This window comes from Heloderma suspectum, chromosome 16 (assembly GCF_057233095.1).
Source record: "Heloderma suspectum isolate Gila_16-S chromosome 16, 16-S_ref, whole genome shotgun sequence".
Classification (NCBI taxonomy): domain Eukaryota; kingdom Metazoa; phylum Chordata; class Lepidosauria; order Squamata; family Helodermatidae; genus Heloderma; species Heloderma suspectum.
This window is the reverse complement of record NC_139473.1, coordinates 2,191,286-2,213,577: the sequence shown is the minus strand read 5'-3', so window position 1 is coordinate 2,213,577 and position 22,292 is coordinate 2,191,286. Positions and strand designations below refer to the sequence as shown.

General features: G+C 49.4%; 1 long non-coding RNA gene across 2 annotated transcripts; it reads right to left on the bottom strand.

Annotated features, from left to right (window-relative positions):
- Positions 1-980: 980 nt before the first annotated feature.
- Positions 981-20,371, bottom strand: LOC146334814 (uncharacterized). Of its 2 annotated transcripts, none has more exons than XR_014786207.1 (4): positions 20,266-20,371; positions 15,660-16,643; positions 15,416-15,530; positions 981-1,139 (listed from the first exon to the last, which is right to left on the bottom strand). It is a non-coding gene; the product is annotated as an uncharacterized LOC146334814 (long non-coding RNA). The 2 variants fall into 2 exon arrangements; XR_014786206.1 differs by lacking the exon at positions 981-1,139 and adding an exon at positions 12,691-14,327.
- Between the last annotated feature and the right edge of the window lie 1,921 nt (positions 20,372-22,292).

The window sequence follows — 22,292 nt, the reverse complement described above, 5'->3', positions numbered from 1 at the left end:
TCCCCAGCATCTGATATTCCAGGTATACTGCCACTGAACATGGAAGTTCCATCTCACGATGACTCCTCCATCAGCTCATGCTGCAGGCCACTTCCTGCTAGATTTCCTAAGCGAGGAAGGATGGGGGCTCTTCCAACTTTGTTTCACAAGCAAGAGAATTGTGCCCTCCGGCACAGACACCCACCCACACACACACCCTCCCCCTACTGCACCCCAGGGATTACCGATTGCAGTAAACCTTCACTAGATTAACTTTGCATTTTGCTATTTGATTCCCACCAATTGGCCATTATGTAGAGTAGGATAATGTCTCCCGGGGGCCCTCTTTAATTTTCTTGTAGTATCTAACGAGTGTAATGTATCGTCACATGGTGTGTCCTCTGGATCTTTTCATTTTTAATTTCCTCATTGCTTGCTAATGGGAGCTGCATGCAGGGTCCCTGTGCCTCACCCGATTTCTCAAAATGAGATGCGACTTCCTGGCCTGGCTGTTCTCCTTTCCAACCCCACCTCCGCAAAGCTGCTTCCAATTTCTCCAGTGTTGAAGGAAAGGCAGGCACGGCCTGCAAGGTTTGTTTTCAGTGTTGCATTCGCCACCCTGGGCTCCCTTGAGGATGGAGACCCATTTATCATTTTTGGGAAAGAAATAGACATCTAAGGAACCCAGATTCCCAGGATTGGAGGAAAAGTCTATCGGTGGCTATTAGCTGAATTGAACCTCCCTGTACAGCCCCAGTCTACCGCTGAATAGCAGCTGGAAGGGACCGATGTTTGGGGAGGCATGTTGCATTTGGGTGCCCTGCATGGGAACTCCCAAACGCCGGGCACTGTTCTGGACTACACGTGGGCCCTTGGTGTAACCCAGTTGTGCTCTCCTCGAGTTCTTAGGGGAGCAGGAATTGGGGGGTACATGCAGTGGTTTTAACACTGGAAATCCAGAGGAGCCTTCCCAGCTCCCTTAAAACCAACAGATAAATGGTGGGTTTTTCTCCTTTGCCTTTATTCTTTCCAAATGGGGACTCAGCTGGCCCAAGAGTTTGTTTATTTCCTCAGCTTCCTTCACCAGGAGATGGCTGCTGGCAGACGCCTTGATCTTCAAAAGGCAGGGAGAGCTGGGCACGAGGGGGAATCTTTTCTGTCTGGGGAAGAAAAAGAAGGAGATGGAGAAGAAAGAGAAGATGAAGGTGGCTCCCCGCTCGGCTTTCGCAACTCCATCCGGCATGATGGATGGATGCTTGCCCCGGGCACGGGGAGTCAGTGGAGCCTGGCAAATCCACCTGGGGCCGGGGCCATTTGTATAGCTGCTGGGTCTGGGTGTCTGACTATGACACCCAGCAAGGGGCACTTTGCAAAGCCATCTTAGCCCCGAGTCGCCTCTCTCTCAGGATGCAGTATCAAAGACTGGCTGTAGGAAAAGGTATCTGTGGGTGGGAGTCCAATGGGAGGGCATTGGCCGCTGCTTGCAGCTTCCCCTCTTGGCAGTCTCTGCTTCGAAGCATAGGAAGAAATCAATCATAGAAGGATGGAGTCGGAAGGGTATGTGGTGGTCATCTAGTCCACCCCCCGGTCAGTGAAGGGCTCTTGGAAGTACAGCATCTGTGACAGATGGCTTCCCAGCTTCTGCTGGAATATTTCAGCAGAAAGAGAAGGCGAAGAGAAGGGGGGGGGCCAAACTTAGGAGAAACTGAAAGGGACAGATTTGTCCATCCAGGTCCACAGCTTTGAGTGCTTAGCTCTTAAAAGTCTGGCTCTGTGTCTCTGCATATTCAACTGAATCTGTGGTGCTGAATTAAGGTTCCCCCCTCTTATTTTTCCTGACATGCTCCTCATCTTTAACAGCTCCATGGCAGGCATATACAACACAGCCCTCTCCGTGCTGGGAAGAGCTCCACCGATTGAATTTGGCTGGCCCAGATGGGGCCAGAATTTCATTTTGGTATGTATGTATGTATGTATTTACATCCTGTCTTTCCTCCAAGGAACCTGAGGTGGCGTATACACTCCTCCTCCTCCTCCTCCTCTCCGTGTTATCTTCACAATAATCCTGTGAGGTAGGTCGGGCTGACAGACTGGCCCAGTGAACTTCGTGGATGTGGGGACTCGACCCTGGGCCTCCCAAGTCCCAGTCCAACACTCTAACCACTACACCACACTGATTCGCACTGGTTTCTGATAAGAATTTGCCAAATGTGCATCTTTTTCCAATCTATGGGATGGAAAGAATTTGAGATTGAAAACATTTGAATGTGGGAGAATACAAAACTGTCCATTCCTACAGAAATGGATAATGACTGGATTTTATATTTTCAACAATGTGGGTGTGGGTAGGGGAGGAAATCTGTTTCTTCTTCCCAATATACCTAGATGCAACCTGAAACCACACAGCACCTAGAAGTGCCCCTTATCCAATTAAGTCTGCAATCTCCTCCTACACTCCAATTTAAGATGGATTAAATGCAGACTTGGTGACTGCAACATCAACCCCTCTTTTTGCTTCCCCACATGCTTAACATACAGCCTGAAGACCAAGTTCTGAAGGACTTGAAAGCACACTCATTATTTTATGACATGGGGTGGGGGGGGTCCAACCTGTGGATTTTGGAAGGTCTCTTATGGACAACCACGGCTTGCTTTGCTTTTAGGTAACTTCCCCTTGGTTAAATTCAAATTGGCAACTCATTGGGCTTGTGTTATTCAGAAGTGCACCAGTCAATCTGGAAGAGTAGGCGCTCAACCTAACAGTCCCTCTAGCCACCCCCCCAGGAGGGCCCCCAAATGCAGGCAGCTGTGTAGATCCATATCAACAAAGCCAGTTCTAGCAATGTTCATCTCCAGGACCAGCTTTTGGCAAAGTTGATGGATCTTAATTGCCCATTCCAGACCAAGCCACCACAAACACTTCGCATCACAATAAGGAACAATGTAGCATTGCTGGGAAAATCCACTTCTTCCTTGCAACTGCTGTGAAGATCACAGCTCAGCTCAGAGGGAACAGGGAAGTTGGGGGGGGGGAGCAGCAAATGATGTCAGCGTCCCCGCTAATCAAAAAATTAGCCAGTGTGGTGTAGTGGCAAGAGTGTTGGACTAGGAGCCGGGAGATCCGGGTTCTAGTCCCCACTCGGCCATGGAAGCTCACTGGGTGACTTTGGGCCAGTCACAGACTCTCAGCCCAACCCACCTCACAGGGTTGTTGTTGTGAGGATAAAATGGAGAGGAGGAGGATAATGTAAGCCGCCTTGGGTTCCTTGCAAGAGGGAAAAAGGCGGGGTATAAATGCAATAAATAAATAAATAAATAATAAAATCTCAGAGCTTCGACCCCATGAGCCCTGACACCACTACATCACTGGTGTTATGCTGTTAAGTGTGCTGCAGAGAAATAATCTCAGCAATTACTCTGGCCATCACAGAGTGGATGGCTGGTGTGGGGAAGCCCTGAGATGATGCACCAGATCTTTTGCTGTAACAATTTATTGCTGATTTCATGGCCCTTGGGACCAGACACAGGGGGAACCAGGGACCAGGCTGGATGGGCAGGGAGACGCCATCGAAAGCTGGTTACAACGCTCCTGTGTTCATGCAGGCCACTGGGTGGGCATCGAACTGCAAGATTAATTATCCCTCTCTCTGTCTCTCTCTTTGATCCCCAGCAGAGATGCAATTATGACAGCACAGTGCAGTGACATTTCCCACATCTGCAGAGGGACGGATCGATAACGTGCCAGCACAGGCCTCATCTGTCGGGCATAATTTCTGTCAGTCCTGGCACCCAAGAGTTGAGTGTCAAAACGTGGCAGACGAGAGAACATTAGCCATCAGGGAAGGTTGGGGAAGTGGGGTGGACAGAAAAGTGTTTAAAAGTTCTTGGTTATTCATCTCCAGAGCTGTTCCTTAGCAGGGATGGATAAAACTGTCGATTTCAGTTTCCCTCGGTTTTGCATTTTTCCCATCTTCAGTTCAGCTTGTCCCAAACTTTGAGAATTTTTCCAATCTTCAGTTTGGTTCATCCCGAACTTTGAGTATTTGAGAGTTTTCATGAAATTTCCCAACCATTTCTGTGTACATTTCTACACACACACACACACACACACACACACACATTTTTGTACACAGTTTTTCCTAGCATACACTGTTGCTGCAAGCAACTTCCCTAATGTAATGTATTTTTGAATTTCACCTTCACTAATACATGCATTTTTGTGTGCACTTTCCCCATAATATACCCATTTTTGTATGAATATATTGTTTTTTCATTGGAGGACTCTATTGCGAAATTTGGAGAAGGGCAAAATCCAAAGGATAACTGAGTTCAGCACCAAGGAAAATACAAATTCGTAGGGAGCGATTCATCCTTCGTGGCATGCATTTAACTTAATTCTGTGTAATGTATTCTTCTGATTGCTCTGCGCAATCAGGGTATGGAATTATTGGGTGAAGGCAGCCTCTGTGGTCCCAGTTCCAGCATGTGACCCGCAGGGCCCCCGGGCTGGAGGAGAGCTCTGAAACAAGGCCTGGCTTCTCTGCTGGAGGGTGTCCTGAAACTGTTCCTGCTCCACTCTGCTTCAGAAAGCGGCGGCATCGATTGGAAATGAAAACCAAGGAAGTGACAAAGATCTGGAGAGAAGCACAAGATGGGGGGGCTGACGCCCTGCTTTCTAACCCCCAAAATGCCATCCTGAGGTGGCCAAGGGCAGGAGAGAGCTGGCCTCCTGCGTCAGCTCAGAGCATGGTGCATGGTGAAGGTGGAGGGGAAGGCTGCCACTGCCCATCTCGGCTCAGCCTGGAGGAGCCCTGGCACGAGTGCCGACACACTCCTCACATCAGCCACATTCCTGCTACGGAAAAATCTGCCTGCAAGGCTGCCCCCCGCCCAGCTGCCGGAGGCCGACAGTAACAAATGAGGTGCCATCGCTGGAACAGCTGCTTGCCATCTGCTCCGGCTTTCCTCACTCCTGGAGGCTCCGGTAGAGGAAGGGGCCCCGGCACAATCCCAGAGTCGCAGGCCTCCGAGTGGCAGAGAGGGACCAGCAATGCCCGTGGGCGGTTCAGGCCAGCAGGGGAGGTGCAGGCATGTGCAGGTGATTTTCTGCAGTGGCCAGATGCCTCCGGGAAGCCAACGGCCAATGCTGGCTGGGGATGATAGGGGTTGTGCTTGCAGTGCAGCCCGAGAGAACGTTTCCTGTGCATGTGGAGAGTTCCACCCAGCAGCAAATCTCCCCCACACCCCCCGCTGGCCTGAACTGTTCCCAGCCTCCATCTGTTATGCGCCGTGAGTGCTAAGTTCATTTGGCCATTTAAATCTTTCATGGATAAGTAATTATTCTTCCCCCTGCTTGGAGTTAAAAGCAAAGGCAGGTGCAGTCTTCCCCTCAGAGGCCCCGCTCGAGCGAGAGGTGCTATCAAAACCACGGAGGCGGGGGGAAAGAAAGATTTGCCACGTGGAGAGCAGCACAGGCACCCCCGCCTCCGTAATGGAGCCGCTCACAGCCTGCTCAGGCCACCTTGATCCAGGGCCACTCGAGCAGTGCTGCGCTGAAACAGCTCCTTGTGTTTTGCACTCATTGCTGGAAATCCCCCCACCCTTTTTGCTGTTCTGTGTTTTGCACAGGAGGTTCCATGAGCTGGCCTGGGAAACTGAGCAGGCCGCATTAGCCCACGGGCCAGGGGCTCTGGACACCAGCCCTAGTGGTCGATGCATCTTTGTGCTCCCTAAAATGTCCCCCTCAGTAACTCTCCTCTGCTTCCCCGCCAACCACCCATAAATCGAGCCCGAGAGAGAATGAGACAAAGCTGGTGGCAGACCAGTTCCCCCAGCCTGAGTCACCCCTGCTGTGTTATCCCCGACCTAAGTTAGAATTAATGCCCAGTGGCTGGTGGCAGCGAGAAATCAGTTTCCTAAGGAAGCCTGCAAGGGTCAGGAGATCCCGCCACGGCACCCAGTAAAAATGAAAAACAGCCCCTCGTGGCATCGGCAAGATGGATGAGGCTGCAGCGGCCCAAGTGAGGCGGAGATGTGCTCGGCTAGGATGTGAGGAGGCGGAAGGCGTCTGCGTGAGCCACAGTGCCGAGCCCTGGGCAAGTGCTTGCTTGTGCAAGGAGGGTGCGGTGCGCATAGTTGAGGCTCCGTGTTAAGAAAAGTAGAAGTGAAACCAGCAGGTTAATCACCACAAGCGCTAGCTGATTGGTCAAGCACCATCCGTTTCAAATAGGACATATAGCCACTGTTGTTTTCTGTTTGGTGCTGGCACCTTTTGACAAGAGGGGACAGCCTTCCCTTGACCAGAGGGCTTTTGGTTGCCCTGTCCACTTGCCCTCTGTCCTTGTGCTGCTGATCTTGAATATCAGGTCAGTCTATAATGCAGGCAATGGGATTCCTCCACTGCCCCACCAGCTTCTTTCCAGGCTTCAATGCCTTCTCCTGGCAGGGGAAAGCTCTCATCTCCGATCAACTGCTGATCAGAGAGGAGAGCTTTTCCCAGCAGGAGAGCAGGGGCAGGGCCTCAGGAGAAAGCCCCTGAGAGATCCAGTCCTGCTTACTTCTGAGGGTTATGCTGGAGATTTGTCCTGCTTAGCTGTAAGCGGACATGGAGAGACTTGCCCTGCTTACTTCTGAGCAGACAGAGAGAGGCTGTCTTCCTTACTTGTGAGTAGACATACTACGGCTTGGCATTTGGGATGCCATTTGAAAATGCTGCTGAGTGATTCAGTCCTGCTTACTTCTAAGTAGACCTACAGAAGCCATGTCCTACTGAGTAGGCTTAAAATGGGTAAGAACTAAATTTTGGCCCAGCTCATCTTGCCTTTGGCCCAGCCCACAGCAGAAATGCAGCCCTCCCCCGAGACTTTTCTTAGATTGGAATTTGGCCCTTGGGCTGAAAAATCCCCCCCCCCCCCGGCCACAATAAGTCATCTATCACCGTTGATGTAACTGGGAATGAAGGGGCTGAGCTGGCAGGTATAACAGAAACCTGGGCGGGAGGAGACCTTTCACAACTTCGTCCAACATTGGGTAGAGAAGGAGTACTGTGTCCAGTTCTGGGCACCACATTTTAAAAAGGATGCAAACAAACTGGAGAGGGTTCAGAGGAGGGCAACAGAGATGATCAGGGGACTGGAAACAAAGCCCTGTGAAGAGAGACGGAAAGAACTGGGCCTGTTTAGCCTTGAGAAGAGAAGACTGAGGGGAGATGTGATCGTGCTCTTTAAGTACTTGAAAGGTTGTCCCAGAGAGGAAGGCCAGGATCTCTTCTCAATCATCCCAGAGTGCAGGACACGGAAGAACGGGCTCAAGTCAAGTGACAGGAAACCAGATTCCAGCTGAACATCAGGAGAAACTTCTTGACTCTTAGAGCAATACGACAATGGAACCAATGACCTAGGGAGACGGTGGGCTCTCCCATGCTGGAGGCGTTCAAGATGAGGCTGGACAGCCATCTGTCGGGGATGCTCTGACTTAGAATCCCACATTGAGCAGGGGGTTGGACTCGATGGCCTTGTAGCCCCCTTCCAACCCTGCTATTCTATGATTCTAAGGCCAGGGTGTCGCTCCAACCCTATAAGGACTCTACCTCCCCCACCAAGAGACCAGTCAGGTCGGAGGCTGCCTTTGAGTGAGTGCAGCATGTTTCAGGCAGAGAGACATGTCAAGCATTCTGCCAGCATCCCCGACACTTTCCCTCAGCCTACAAGAAAGGAGGCACAATTTCTGAGCGGAGAGGAGGGGTGATCTTTGGCAGTGAGCATAATTGCCCATTGGCCCAGCTTCCCCAAGGGACGGGATCGCTCCATCACATGAAAACTAGACTGCCTGTGCTGATCTTCTCCAGCACAATTTATGGGAGACTGGCGCCAAAGGAACTGATGTGTGCACGTGCTCCCCAGTCTGCCAGAAGCGCCACCTCTCCAAGTTCTGTGCTGTCTTGGAAAGTCGTTTTTGGGCCCGCTGCGTGACGGCATGGTATAGCTCATCGAGACTCCCTGTGTTCTGGCTGGCTCCTTTTCCATCCATGCCCTCTCTCCCCATGTAATTTGGCCCTGTTTGCCTCGGGAGGGCTTGTTCCTTTTCCGTCTGCAAGACGCAAAAGGACAAACGAAGCAGGTGGTGCCTCACTTGGGAATTTTGCCCAGGCTGTCAGGATGCTTTCCGTCCTTTGTTCTTTAATTTATTTTTGAGATGCACAAACTTCAAGGTGAATTCTGCAACAGCAAAAACAGAATCAATTCAACTTCCTTAGGGAAAGACAGATCCAGCAGAGCAGGAGGTTAACACAGAGGAATCCAGGAGGCGGAAGACCAGGCTGACGTCTAAGTAGGTCATGAATCCAGGCAATCCAGAGAGAGAGAGGGGGCCCAGGAAAAAAACTGGTACTGGGGTGCAAATCTGCAGGAGCTGTGTCACATGGCCCGAATGCATTACGCCCATCCTCGTTCATTCTGTGTATGCTGGGGACAGTGTGCAGTTGCTCAGTAGGGAGGAATTCTCTCCATGCCTGCCGATGCTTTATTATTATACAAATGATGTAACTTTAAGGATTGGTGTCAGAGTTTGCTTTGTTTTCCTCTTCCCTCCTCCTCCTCCTTTTTTCCTTTTTGTGTTGTCTTTTAGATTGTAGGCCTGAGGGCAGGGCCTGTCTTGCTTTTAATCTGCGTACAGCACTTAGCACATGTTTGGTGCATTAGAAATCATAACTGTGAATAAATAAACACATAAAAATTCTTCATATCATAAAGGAGGGGCAAAGCCAAAGGGGAGATGGCACTAAATGGATGTGGTTAAAGGAGAAGGGCTAGAAGATGCTCAATAACAGTGTCCCCTTCCCCCAAATTATAACCGCTCACTGCTTGATCCATCTAGCCCAGTATTGTTGACACGGACTGGCAGCCATGGCTCTCCCTCCAAGGTTCCAGGCAGGAGTTTTTCTAGGCCCCCCCCCCCCGGAGATGCTGCCGGGGATCCAACTGGGGACCTCCTGCTTGCAAAGCAGGGCTCTGCTGCTGAGCTGCGGCCCTGCCAGAGCTACAGAGCTACAGCTCCAGGCACTGTTGAATGAAATGGATTATCTAGATCCATTTCAATCAGGCTTCAGGCCTGGTTTTGGAACAGAAACTGCCTTGGTCGCCCTGTGGGATGACCTCTGCCGGGAGAGGGACAGGGGGAGTGCGACCCTGTTGATTCTCCTGGACCTCTCAGCGGCTTTCGATACCATCGACCATGGTATCCTTCTGGATAGGTTATCTGGGTTGGGAGTTGGAGGCACTGCACTACAGTGGTTCCGCTCCTACTTGGATGGCCGATTCCAGAGGGTGGTGCTGGGGGATTATTGCTCTGTGCCATGGCAATTGTGCCATGGGGTTCCACAGGGCTCTATTTTATCCCCCATGCTGTTTAACATCTACATGAAACCACTGGGGGAGGTTATCCGGAGGTGTGGGCTGAGGTGCCATCAATATGCAGATGACACCCACCTCTACCTCTCTTTCTCATCAAAACCAGGTGAGGCAGTGGCTGTTCTGAATCAGTGCCTGGGCATGGTAATGGACTGGATGAGGGCCAATAAACTGAAACTCAGTCCAGACAAGATGGAGGTACTGTTAGTGGGTGGTTCGTCTGCCCAGCTAGGTGATATTCAACCTGTTCTGGAGGGGGTTGCACTCCCCCTAAAGGATCATGTTCGTAGTTCGGGGGTGCTCTTAGACCCAGAACTGTCACTTGAGGCACAGGTGAACTCAGTGGCACGGAGCACTTTTTATCAGCTTAGGCTGGTATACCAACTACGCCCTTATCTGGACAGAGATGGCCTAGCTACAGTTATCCATGCTCTGATAACTTCTCGTCTGGATTACTGCAATGCTTTATATGTGGGGCTACCTTTGAAAACGGTCTGGAAACTTCAGCTGGTCCAAAATAGGGCAGCAAGATTGTTAACAGGGACTGGCCTGTGAGCTCGTATTATGCCAGTACTTTTCCAGCTGCACTGGCTACCAGTCCATTTCCGGGCCCAATTCAAAGTGCTGGTGTTAACATTCAAAGCCCTTAACGGCTTGGGGCCAGGCTACCTGAAGGATTGCCTCCTCCCATATGTGCCTGCCCGGACCTTAAGATCATCATCAGCGGTGCTTCTCCGTGAGCCCCTGCCAAAGGAAGTGAGGTGGGTGGCTACTAGGAGGAGGGCTTTTTCTGCTGTGGCACCCCGGCTCTGGAATGAGCTCCCTAGTGAGGTTCGCCTGGCGCCTACATTGTATTCCTTTCGGCGCCAGGTGAAGACCTTTTTATTTTCCCAGGCATTTTAGCATTTTAGCTTTCTAAATTTTTATCTTTGCTGTTTTAAATCTGTATTTTAAACTCTTGCACTGCTGCTAGGTTTTATTGTGGTTGTATTGTTATATTGTGGTTTTAATGTTCTATATATTTTAAATTGTTTTATTGTGTGTTGTTTGGTTTTAATTTTTGTGAACCGCCCAGAGAGCTTCGGCTATTGGGCAGTATAGAAATAAATAAATAAATAAAATAAATAAAATAGACCATGAGACCAATCTAGATGTGGTCCAGATAAAGCTCCCAGCAGCTCAATACTGTGTCATTTGTGGTAGCTTGAAGGTTTTAAAATAAAATGGACAGCAGCCTGCGATTCAAGTTCAGCAGATCTGAGCCCATGTGTAATGGCCAATTTTGAAATTCCAGCACTCATCACGTCAGTCCCAGTAGCCAGCCCCTATATCCAGGCTGCTGTGTTGATCTCTGTCAACGAACCAATTCTAGCAGTTTCCATCTCCACCAGGAGCAGGTCTTTGATAAAGCCAATGGGTCTTAATTGCCCATTCAAGACCAGGCCACCCCCAAATACTTGGCATTACAACAGGGAACAATTTATTGTTGCTGGGAAAACCCGTTTCTCCCCCAGCTACTGTGAGGACCGCAGTTTGGCTGAGCGGGAACAGGGAAGCAGGGGCAGGGGAGAGATGACATCACCGTCCCCACTAATAAAAAAAAATGTCCCGGTGCTGCATCCCTGTGAGCCCTGCAGCCATGACACCCCTGATTTGAGGTAGAGAAGCCAGCTAGTCTCTTGAGCATCACAAACCGACTCCGGACTACTTTACAGCAAGTGGGGATGTCGGGTGGTTGGTGGAGGATTTGGCATCCTGAGGGTGAGCCAGAGCTGTGGCAGATGTTGAGAATGACACGGATACATTTGGAAAGGGGAGGAGAGCTTGGCATCATTGTCCTGGTCCCCCGGTGTGCCCATCAGCCCAGGTGATGGTATTCGTGCAGATCTCAGCAAAGCCATGGTTGGTCTCATAGTTGGTTCAGCTGCTGTTAGCTGATGCTTGATTTCTGCACACGCACTGCGGCCCTGCTAATTTCTGCATGGCACAATATTTGTTTATGCCAGTCTGGGCAATTTTAGCTCTTGTTTTTCCAGAGTTGTTTACCAACGTGGCATACTATAAGCCCAGGTTAATCATACTTCCCCCCTCCCCCCCCACACTCCGCCCTGCACGCTTTCCCTTGCAATCAAAGCAAACTCATCTCCTCGTTTCTGAAATTAAAAGCAGATTGCCGCCCTTTGTGCTGGGGTGTCACTCTAAATAAGATTGATTTCTCCGCTGTCGCGGTGGGCGCAGCAGATTTAAACAGATCGGTCTGGATTGCAGGAGGGCTTCATCTGCCCCCGAGGCTGGCCTGGCTGGGTTGTCTCTCTCTTTCTCCTTGTATTGATCCCCTGTAAGAATTTAATTCACCAAAGGCTCATCAACATCCCCAGGTGAAGGAGTGTCAGGCTCAATATTAATTATAATAATGAACTGGGGTAAACAAAACAGATTGGCCGCCGGCCCTGGGCTGCTTCTATGCATGGATTTGGAGACTGTGGCATGTAGAGTCGAAGGGACAGGGGATGGCCCGTCCCAACTATGCCAAAGATAGAATTGCAGCAGCTTTGGGTTTTCTCACCCCTGCACAAGAACTATTATTCATTACACGTATATCCTTTCTTCCAAGGAGCGCGTCTTCTCCAGGGCCAGCGTCAAGGGGAGACATGATTGGGCCCCACTGAGGAACCATGCCCAAGAGTATCCCATCTGCCTGCTGAGAACGTCATTCCGGGCTCTGGAGTCCTTCGATAAGGAAAGTAAAATTAAAGCTGCCTCAGCTGCAGCCCCCAAACTGGGGAACGGCCCCACCAAGTGGTGCAATTGCATTTCTCCTTAGGGTTGGTGGTGAGGGTAGGCCTGGTTGGGTGCTTGCCAAGGGCCCACATCCCAGCCGGGGCCCACTGGCAACAGCCCCCTGGGTGCGCTCCTCCTCCCCTTTGCAACCTGCTTGTTCACCTGCTGCCTCTCACTCTGGCCCAGACAACAGTGGTGGTGAGAAGGAAGGAGGAGCAGATGCTGGGGCCTGCTGGATCCCTGGCTCTCCAATCCTAGTCCAACATTCTGCCCACTGGGCCACCTCTCAGCATTGCAACCTTGACACGGGTATAGCGATGGAGGAGACATTTGTTCAGTTTGCATGTTGATGCAAATATACCTGATTTCGCACTTCTGAACCAATGTGCAAAGCGAAACTTGGCTATCCTTTGAAACTTGCCCTTGTGCGACTTTTGCAATGGAGTTCTCCAGTCCCAAAATGTGTACAAAAATGTGTGTATCAGCGGAAAGTGCACAGCAAAATGAATACATTAATGAAAATAACATTGAAACACACATTATATTAGGAAAATCATTTGCAAAAAATGAGTATGTTAGACAACGTTGTATACAAAAATGCATGTATTACGAGAACTGCACACAAAAATGTGTATGAATTTTCATGGGAAGTTAAAAAAGAAGAAGAAGAAGAAGTCATCTTGAAGACTGGAAAAACCCAAAGTTAAAATTGGAAAAATTCTCAAAGTTCGGGATTAACCAAATTTCAGATTGGAAAAATGAGAAATGGAGTGAAACTGACATTGACAAAGAAATTGAAATTGACAGAGAAACTGAAATTGACAAAGAAACTGAAACTGACAAATTGACAGAGAAACTTAAACTGAAAATTGAACCAAATTTAAGACTGGAAAAATTAGAAATGGAGAGAAACTGAGAATGACAAACCCAAATAAAACCTAGCAGCGGTGCAATGATTTAAAATACTGTAACAGGGGTAGAAGAGCAGAACCCGAAAGACTAAAATGCCTGGGAGAACGTGAAGGTCTTCAGCTGGCACTGAAAAGATCGCAACACAGCTGCCAGGCCAGCCTCCCTGGGAAGCTCATTCCACAACTGGGATGCAACAGTTCAGCTCCCATCAGCCCCAGCTGCATGGAAAATGGTCAGAGATGCCAGGAATTGTAGTCCAAAATATGTGGAGTTGGAGAAATTTGGGGAAGGATGTTCTACACAGGCATCAATAGCTTTGTGGGGTTTCAGACAGGAGCATTTTCTAGAAATGTATGGATTTTGTAAAATCCATTTTGTGGATTGTCAGGTGCCTTTCGTTCCATCATCCACTCATTAGTGGAATCAGATTTTTCCCAATTTCTCACATTTGAACACATTTGTGGATGCGCAAATCTACCCCAGAATGACCCAATCCCCCCAAAAGGCACATTTTCATGCTTTAGCCTATGGGGGAAATGCACATTTTCAGCCAATTTTTAAACATATTTTTCTATGACTAAATTTGCATAAAATCCAGAAAGTTAAGAAAAGGAAAGGAAAAAAGGTCCGCAATTCTGCAGGAACTTCCCGACGGGAAAAGCTGGTCTGCTCTGGAATCCATGGGTTGGATTCATAGAAATCTGGACTCAATTGATTCCGTTGCAGATTTCTCTGACATCCCTAGTCTTTCCTAGCCCTACCTAGGGATGCTGGGCATTTACCCGAGGCTCTTTCATGTGAAAAAGATGTGCTCCACCAATGAGCAGGCAGAAAACCATCAAATGTGGCCTTTCTTCTTCTCGTGGCCAGAAAAGCTTTACCTGTCAAATTTCCATCTGTTGCACAGCTGCCAAAAAAAGCGCATCCAGCCGCATCCCTGGCTGGCCATGGACCACACGTATAAACACCAACTGAGTGCAATCCTTGCTACATTTATTGCCTCGTCTTGGGTCTTATAAAAGCAGCAGTGAAATCTTCAAGGTCTGCAGAGGGAGTGGATGAATCAATTAGGGCCGGTTTTGGGGTCGTGGTTTGCTGTTGTGTGTGTTTCTTTGCAGTTTATACATTTCTTTGGATGTTCATCCTTCTGTTGGATGACGGAGTTAATTGTAGATGGCAAGAGGTCTCTCTATAGGAGGCAGGCAAGCAAGCAGGTTTGCCAAAATTGAGATATATCCAGGAACGGGTCTGTACGATAAAGAGTGAGCGAGCATGCAAATTAGCAGGCGCTGTGTCAGGACAGCATGGATTTCAATTATCCTCCCTACCAGATCAGAAGGGAAGAGGTGAGGCTGGCTGGCAGAGGGCAAGTTTTGCCTGGTTAACGCCTTGCGAGCTTCGCCGGTTGGGTAGGGACAGCGGGTTTTGCTCTTGTTTAAAAAGCCACTGGCTGGGCGGTGCAATTGAATGCTCAAGTGCTATGGTGAAACCCAGCTCTGGATCTGGAAGGGGATGTGAGGCACGGGGATCAAGGTCAGGGCCGGCCCTGCCATAAGGCAGAATGAGGCAGCTGCTTCAGGCAGCATATTTGGGGTGCTGCTGAAGGGCGGCAAATCATTAATTATTCCATTTATGCTGGTTGTATTTTTATTGCCAGGAAGGGGAACCTAGGCAGCTGCCTTCTACTGAGCCAGCCCTTTAGTCCTTCTAGCCCAGCATTAGCAGTGGCTCTCCAGGGTTTCAGGCAGGAATTTTCCCAGCCCTACCTGGAGATGCTGCCAGGGTTTAAATCTGAGGTCTTTTGCATGCAAAGCATGTGTTTTACCACTGAGCTATGGACCTTCTCCTAACAATATAGTAAGAATCTAGTTCTCATGGCTCTGAATAAAGGGCTGATTTAAATAGGAACAGAGGAAACGACCTTGTACTGGGTCAGACAACTGATCCATCTAGCCCAGTATTTTTGACACTGACTGACTGGCAGCAGCTCTCCAGGGTTTCAGGCAAGAGCTTTTCCAGCCCTGCCTGGAGATGCCAGGGATCGAACTTCAGACCTTCTACATGCAAAGCAGGGGCTCTGCCACTTGTGAGATCTTCTGCCTCAGGTGCCAAAATACCTTGACTGGCCTTGGGTACTCTCCACCTTGACTTGCTGGAGGAGTGGGGCAGGAGGGGGTCATCACGTGCTACTCTGCCTCAGGCAGTAAAAATGTCTGATCAAAATAGTGAACCTCCCTGAATTATTACAGCAGGGGGAAAAGAGCATGATTGAAGATACACAGTCATAAAATCATTCCAAAATTAGATCTAAAACTAGTAGCCATTGGTTGCCTTACCCTCCAAGAATTTGCCGGATCTGCTTTTAAGCCCTCTAAGTTGATGGCCGTCATTCCATCTTATGGTTGCAAACTCCAAATTGTCTGGCCTTGACTATAGCAGCTTGCGATGCTCCTGCCAAAAGACAGAAACATTATGGCTGGTGCATGAAAGAAGAGAGAGGAGCGCCCAGGATGAGCCATGTGACGTTGGCAGGGAGTCATTTTGCAAAGTACATGTTCTGCGGCTCCATCTTGTAATTACCTAGGAGGAGGGCGAGAGTCCTAAAAGCCTGTCAGGAAGTCTTTTGGGCAGGCACTTATTATCGCTGCAAGAAGCAATGCCATCTGTCTGTTGTGTGTGTTTTTGCTGTGGCCACCGGACCAGACCGGCGTGTGTCCTGTGACGCAGCTGCGCAGCTGCGTTGCTGGAACAAAGCCGACAAATAATCCCAATTCTAAACTGCCAAGCATTCGACTCCTTTGCTAGGGCTGTTATTTTTTCTACACTTTATGCACAAAGACCAAATGGGAGGTGCCCCACTGGGCCTTACTTTTATTCTCGGTTGACTGGAGTCACAAAAAAAGCCCAAGCGCAGCACGGCAAGATTTTGCCGAATGATGAGGAAACAACCCCCAGAGTCTTCAGGAGGGATTATCTAGCTGAAGCAATTGTTGCAAGATGGGGATGTTGGCAGGGGAGAATGGCCTGGCTGGGCAACCATGCTGCTGTGCAGAGATTAGGAAAGAACGTTGCTAGTAGCGGGTTGCAAGTCCGAAGCTGATTATGTGCCCTGCCGAGTCACCGAACCAGCTGCTTGGTGCATGCATAGAATTCGCCGGTGGGGTTCTCTGCCACTAGGTTTGGCAGCTTTGTGGAAAGAATGGGATGCATTTCAGGGAGGAAGGTGGATCCCAGTGGTGCCAAAATCAAACAGAGCCCCAGTTTTCAGAATCAGTTTATCTCCGAATAGCCCATCCTAGGGGCTGACAGCAGAGGATGTCTGTTGCACTTCAAGGGCGTCTGACTGGGTCCTGTTGGTAACAGGATTTTGGTCTGGCTCAGCATGACCCTTCCGGTGTTTCCTTTGCTGTAAGGGTCACCACCTGAAGACTTGACTACGGCAGGTAGCTCTGGAATAGGAATGGGCAAATCCATCAGTTTTGCTTTCTCCCGCATTCGAATCTTTGAAATCTCAAGTTCTTTCTCCTTCAAAAATGAACTCCATGAACCTCGGTATATTCTCTCCTAAAACAAATGGAAATTACATTCTCACCTACCTGCCAGATCCAAGAGGTGCAGCTACTCCCAGCCTGGAGAGGACCGTGTTAAAGAAGAGGAGCCTGCTAGAAAAGCTGCGAAAGATGGAGAGCCAGAACAAACGAGGTAGCAAGGAACCCTAATGCAGCACCACAACACAGAGCTGAATACCCGTGGGTTCACACCCAGGAATGCTGGGAGATGTAATCCAAAATATCTGGAGGATTGCCTTAGATCAGGTCTGGTATTGATCCATCTTCGCCAGTACTGTCTGCCCTGACTCTCAGGCTCTCCTGGAGCTTAGACAGAGAAGGGACTATCCTGTCCCAGGCTACATGGGATGGACAACTCTGTCAGTTTTGGTTTGTCCCTCATTCATTTTTTTTTTACAGATGTCAAGTTCTTTTTGTCCCGGACACAGAGAATGCTGTGAATGTTGGTAAATTCTTATCAAAATGGAACTGAAACGAAATCCTCACCCATCGCTACATCTGGAATGAATGGCGACGGGTGAGGATTGTGGGCTCAGTCCCCGATTCACAGCATTACGCTTAAGCTGGGCCTGATTGCTTTGCTGTTGATGTGCCAGGCAACTCCTGCTGGGGCTCATTAGCTCAGCTCCCTGAACTGCCAGAAAGGACACTGCATGGCTGTCACAAGCCTGCAGCTGCTCCACATCAGCCTGCAGCAAATCCCGACGTCACATGGCCCCTGTTTGCAAGGATGGCTACTGTGCCTGCTCCCTTAAATTGTGCCCCAAGATTACTCTCGGCGTGTCAAGGCCGGCCTGTCCTGGGATCGGATACCTCTAGCTCCTGGGGGTGGCATACATGCCCAGAGCCCACAGGCGAGGGCGGCTATCCCATCTCCTCAAAAGCACCAGGTCAGGAGCTGCGAGGATACTCAGCTGAGAACAGGCAGCCCTTGGGCTTGGCACTTGGGTTCCTCCTTCTGAGGAGAGGAGCCAGGATGGGCACGCACAGATGTCGAAGCAGATGGAACAAGGAGGCCCTGAGAGTATCGGATCCGTACCGGGCAACCAGCCCTTGAAAATGTGGAGACAGAAGGAGAACAGATCACCCTGCTGAGTGGGAGAATCTTTTTCCTTTACTTTCAGGGAGATAAAAATAAAGCAAGAATGTAATAAAGTAGACCGGAATAGGTAGGGAACAATACAGCAAAGCACACTGCTGATGGCAGACAGCAGCTTGCCAGTTCTTAGATTCCCAGTTCTCTTTGTGGGTTTGTTTTTACTGTCAAGGGCAACCTGGTTTTCTTGCTCCAGGGCTCAGCCATGGGGCACATATAACAGCCTCTGAGCATGTCCAGAGTATTTTCTCCTCACCACAAATAACCATGCCCGAGAAAAAGGCATGAGCTTCCCAGGCAGCATTTTACCTTTGCCTCAGCACTAAGCTGACATAATTTAATTTATTTAATTTCTATCCCACCTTTCTTCCACCATGGAACTCAAGGTGGCTCCATGCCATTCCCAGGTGGTCTCCCCTCCGAGCACTGACCAGGCCCAGGCCTGCTGAGCTTCAGCAAGGCGGTGGCCTCCCGTGCCTCCCGACCAGGCCCTGGGATCTAATCAGCACAGCGGCCTCAGTCTGCCTGGGACTGAGGCTCCTGAGTGAAAAGGCGTGCATTTGAGCTTGGCTCCGGCCGCGTGAGCATCCTGTTTGAGAATTAAGCATCTAAGACCATCAACATTGGTTTTAAGGAACAGTTTGCAGTCTCAATAAATGGGAGAAATCACCTTGGCTGAGGTCCCCTGACAGATCTCGCCAGTTGGTGAGGACTGTTTTTATGCAATATTTCTCCCCAAGCCTTAAGGAGGAAAAGAGGACTGAAGTCTGGCCAGTGACAAAATGCAGAGTCGTCAATTTCCCCGCCTCTTAAACCTATTTCCACACCTGCCTTTCCTCTGTGTCTTGAGGTGAGGGAGCTGGATTTCCTGGAATGAGTTTGCAGGCATTAGATGCGCTTTCAAAAGGGGAATTAAATCTGCAGGGCTCACGAAGCCCAGGCCCTGGCTGGGCCTTCAAAGCGCATTTTGTTGGGGTTGTGATTTCCCCCATTACCTCTGCCGCATCTGTGCCAGGCGGTAATGAGAGTTATGCCAGATAGCTTGGTGGATGAGTCTGGGATTGAGGTCAGCTGGCTGAATCGCTCTGACAATATCCTTCTGATCAGAGCCAGAGAGAGAATGGTGTGTGGAGAAACTTGAGAGAGAGAGAGAGAGAGAGAGAGAAGGGAAGGGGAGGAGACAGCACGATGCCGTCGCTCTCGAAGTGAATGTCAGGAGAAGGGAGGTTGTGCGGATACCGCGGCTCCTCTCCTCCGACCTCGCAGCAGTGCTGAGATGGTTGCCTTTGAGGCTCTGGAGATGCTGCTAATGATCAGAGCCGAGGCACTTTGTCGGGAAGGTTCCTGTCTGGGCGCAAGATGGAAGGCGAGTGGGTGGTTGGGCTGGCGGGGAAGGGCTTGTATTTCACATCTTTCTCTCAAGGGCTGGACAATGTTGACAACTGGCGGAGGATGGCCACAGCATCTCTCCAAGCCGTTCGGTTACCTCTGTCTCACCAGCCAGGGCCCCAGAGCTAGGCCTCCATTAAAGGTCTTTGAGGGTTTGGTTTGGTTGCAGCTCTGAGCTCCAGTAGGGTGGAGCGGGTTTTTTTTTATTTTGAACTTCTCCAAAAGGGAATTTGGCCCTTGAGCTGAAACAGGTTCAACGCCCCCGAGTTATGGCCGGCCCAAAGCCAATGTACCCTTGACTATTCTTCACGACTCCCAAAGAAAGGGTGGAAAGGCCAGGATGAGATCTTCCTGGAGCCGCCTGGCTCACTTCATGGCAGGAGAATTTATCCTGACACTAAATCTATACCCTCTTGCTTTCAACTTCAACCTCTTTCCCCCTCCTCCTCCTCCTCTTCTTCTTGTGGGTGACAGCGGAGCATCGATTTGCATCCTGTCTATCGCTCAGTTTGCATATTTAAAAGCATTAAGCAGGCTTGGCCCTACAATATTTCCTGAGTTGCCTTTAATGCAAAAATCTTTATCATTTTTAGTGTATGCCCACACAAGGAGTTGGAGGAGGCAGATGAAGGAGTTGGGATGTATCTGATAATTGCATCATCAATATTAATATTATTGTTGATATTAGTATTATTATTGACATTATTAATACTATTTGATTAATTCATGACCATCAGTGTCATCTTATAGCACCACCAATGATGATTTACAGAGTAACATAACCCCCCACTTCCTCCCAAAGGACAAATTCCTGCCCTAGGAGCTTACAGTCTAACTTTCAGTTTTCAGGGAAGGGAAGAATGGGAAGGAAAGGGAGAGGGGGATACGGGGTGTGGAGTTAGAGGAAGTACAGGTGTCTGGCCTACATTTTAGTTTGGGGCAAGGGTTGAAATCCAAGTCTTCCTTGAGGAGATGTGTGAAAGAAAGAGGGAGAGAGAGGTAGCCCCATATTATTGATGTCCAAGAAGTGTGGGGCAGAGGTTTCCACACATAAGGAGCAACTAGGGAGAAAAGGCAGGAGTGTTTTATGGACTCCTGGGGGGAGAACATAGCTTAGGGGCAGAGCACTTACCTTGCATGCCAAAGGCCTCCTTGTATGTGTTCTCTCATAATTTTCCCCTTCTGTCTTCCCAGAACCCCCAGCTCCACTCTTTTCTCCATCACATTCCCTGTGCAGTGGTTATAATTCCCTCCTCCGCGTTCCTCTCTGCTAGGCTTCTTTTAAATCCTCCTCACCATCCTTCTCTTATCACCCCCTGCCCTGCCAAACTTGCTTCCCTGGTTCTGTGGCCTCAACGGTACAAGCGCAGCTTGTTCACCCCCTGCCCCCGCCAAAAAGCGGATCACCTCGCCCATCCCTTTCCAAGTATGTTCCCTTTTCTCCAGCCAGTGCACCTCTGCACACCAGTTGCTGGGGAACATGGGCGGGAGGTGCTGTTGCTCTCCTGTCCTGCTTGTGGGTTTCCTGTGGACAGCTGGCTGGCCACAGTGTGAACAGAATGCTGGACTAGATGGACCCTGGGTCTGATCCAGCAGGGCTCTTCTGATGTTCGTCACCTCTCTGCCCAATCTGCATTTTCTGCCCTGCATGGGCACCACTGTGCCCCCCCCCCCAGCTCCATCCTCATATCTCCACTGCTGCTATTTATCGGAGTGCCTCTTTTGATGATACTGAGAGCAACATTCAAGGGTAGGTTGCCTAGCGATAAGCAGAAAGGCCCGCTACTTGCCAGCTGGATGTTTTGAAGAACAGGAGCACGTGGGGTGTCATCTGTGAAGCCCCCCCGCCCCACGTCCACACACTGGAGAGTTTCTACAAGGGCTTGAGGCCATCAGATTGGATTGATCATTTTCACAGGGTTGGGGGGGGTGAGGAGGATCACAGAGATGCGTGCAAAGCTTTGAATTTTTGCAACCCTCCTCATGCTTTGCAGGGTGCTAGTGGGGAACAGTAAAATGGATCTCTTAAAAGAGTATAAAAGGGTTTGGGAAAGGCTGATTTATTTATTTTGCAATATGTATAAACCGCCCACAAAACCAAGGTTTCCTGGGCGGTTTACTGAAAACATTGAAAACTTTTTCTTTCTTTTTTTTAGAAAAGGGAAAAAAAGGAGAAGTTAAATAGAAATGTTAATTCTAAAACAGAGGAAAGCATAAAACTGCAATATGTATTAAATTTAGATCTTGCTGTCTTTGGTGCAAATGCTCTTGGGGCAGTGAACAACAAAATAAAGATAGTACAATCAGTCCATAAAAACAAAATAATGAAAAACAGAAGACAGAAATACAGAGGGCTGATTAATCCAGAGTCAGGCAGTCAGTTCATCCAGTTCAGGATTGTCCACACCAGGAGTGGGCAACCCTGAGCACCTTTCTTTTCACCCTGCAAAGTGCCCTCCCCCTCCCAGTTTTTTAGATATAGATATCTAAATTAGCACATTTTTCTTACCAGCAGCTGGGATCACAATGAAATAGGTTTCTATCGGTGCTGAAAACAGTGGCTTCAAACGGGTTTTTAGTGTGTTGGGGCTCAGAACCCATGTCTTGGACTCAATCTTTTCAGTAGGTGACTTGTCCTTTGCCACTCCTCCCATGGCAACCATTTTGTGGCAGTGCCTGTGACAGTTTCTCAAATTGCCTCACTGTTGTACTCATGGACCAAAGAGGTTGTCTGTCCCTGGCCTACACTGAGTGTAGGGAGAGTGGTCTTTCCTAGCCCAACCTGGAGATGCCAGGGGTTGAATTTGGGACCCCTGCATGCAGAACAGGGGCTCTGCCACTGAGCTACGGCCCCTCCCTAAATCAATCCATACATACACACACAGACAGACAGAAGACCTTTAAAATTTTACAGTGGCTGAAAAGGACTAAATCATCTTAAAAGTCTAGGGGCACAATCCTACGCATGTTTAGACAGAAAAAAGTCCTGGAACTCCCAGCATTCCCCAGCCAGCCTAGGAGAATTTATTAAAGGGTTTTATTAAAGGGCTTCCAGGTGAGTCCCCTTGGGGAGAAGGCTTCACAGTTGCAAAGCTGTGATTGAAAATGCCTTCCCCACTACCATCTCCCACCCTGATGGCAGTACAATAGCCAGGCTTC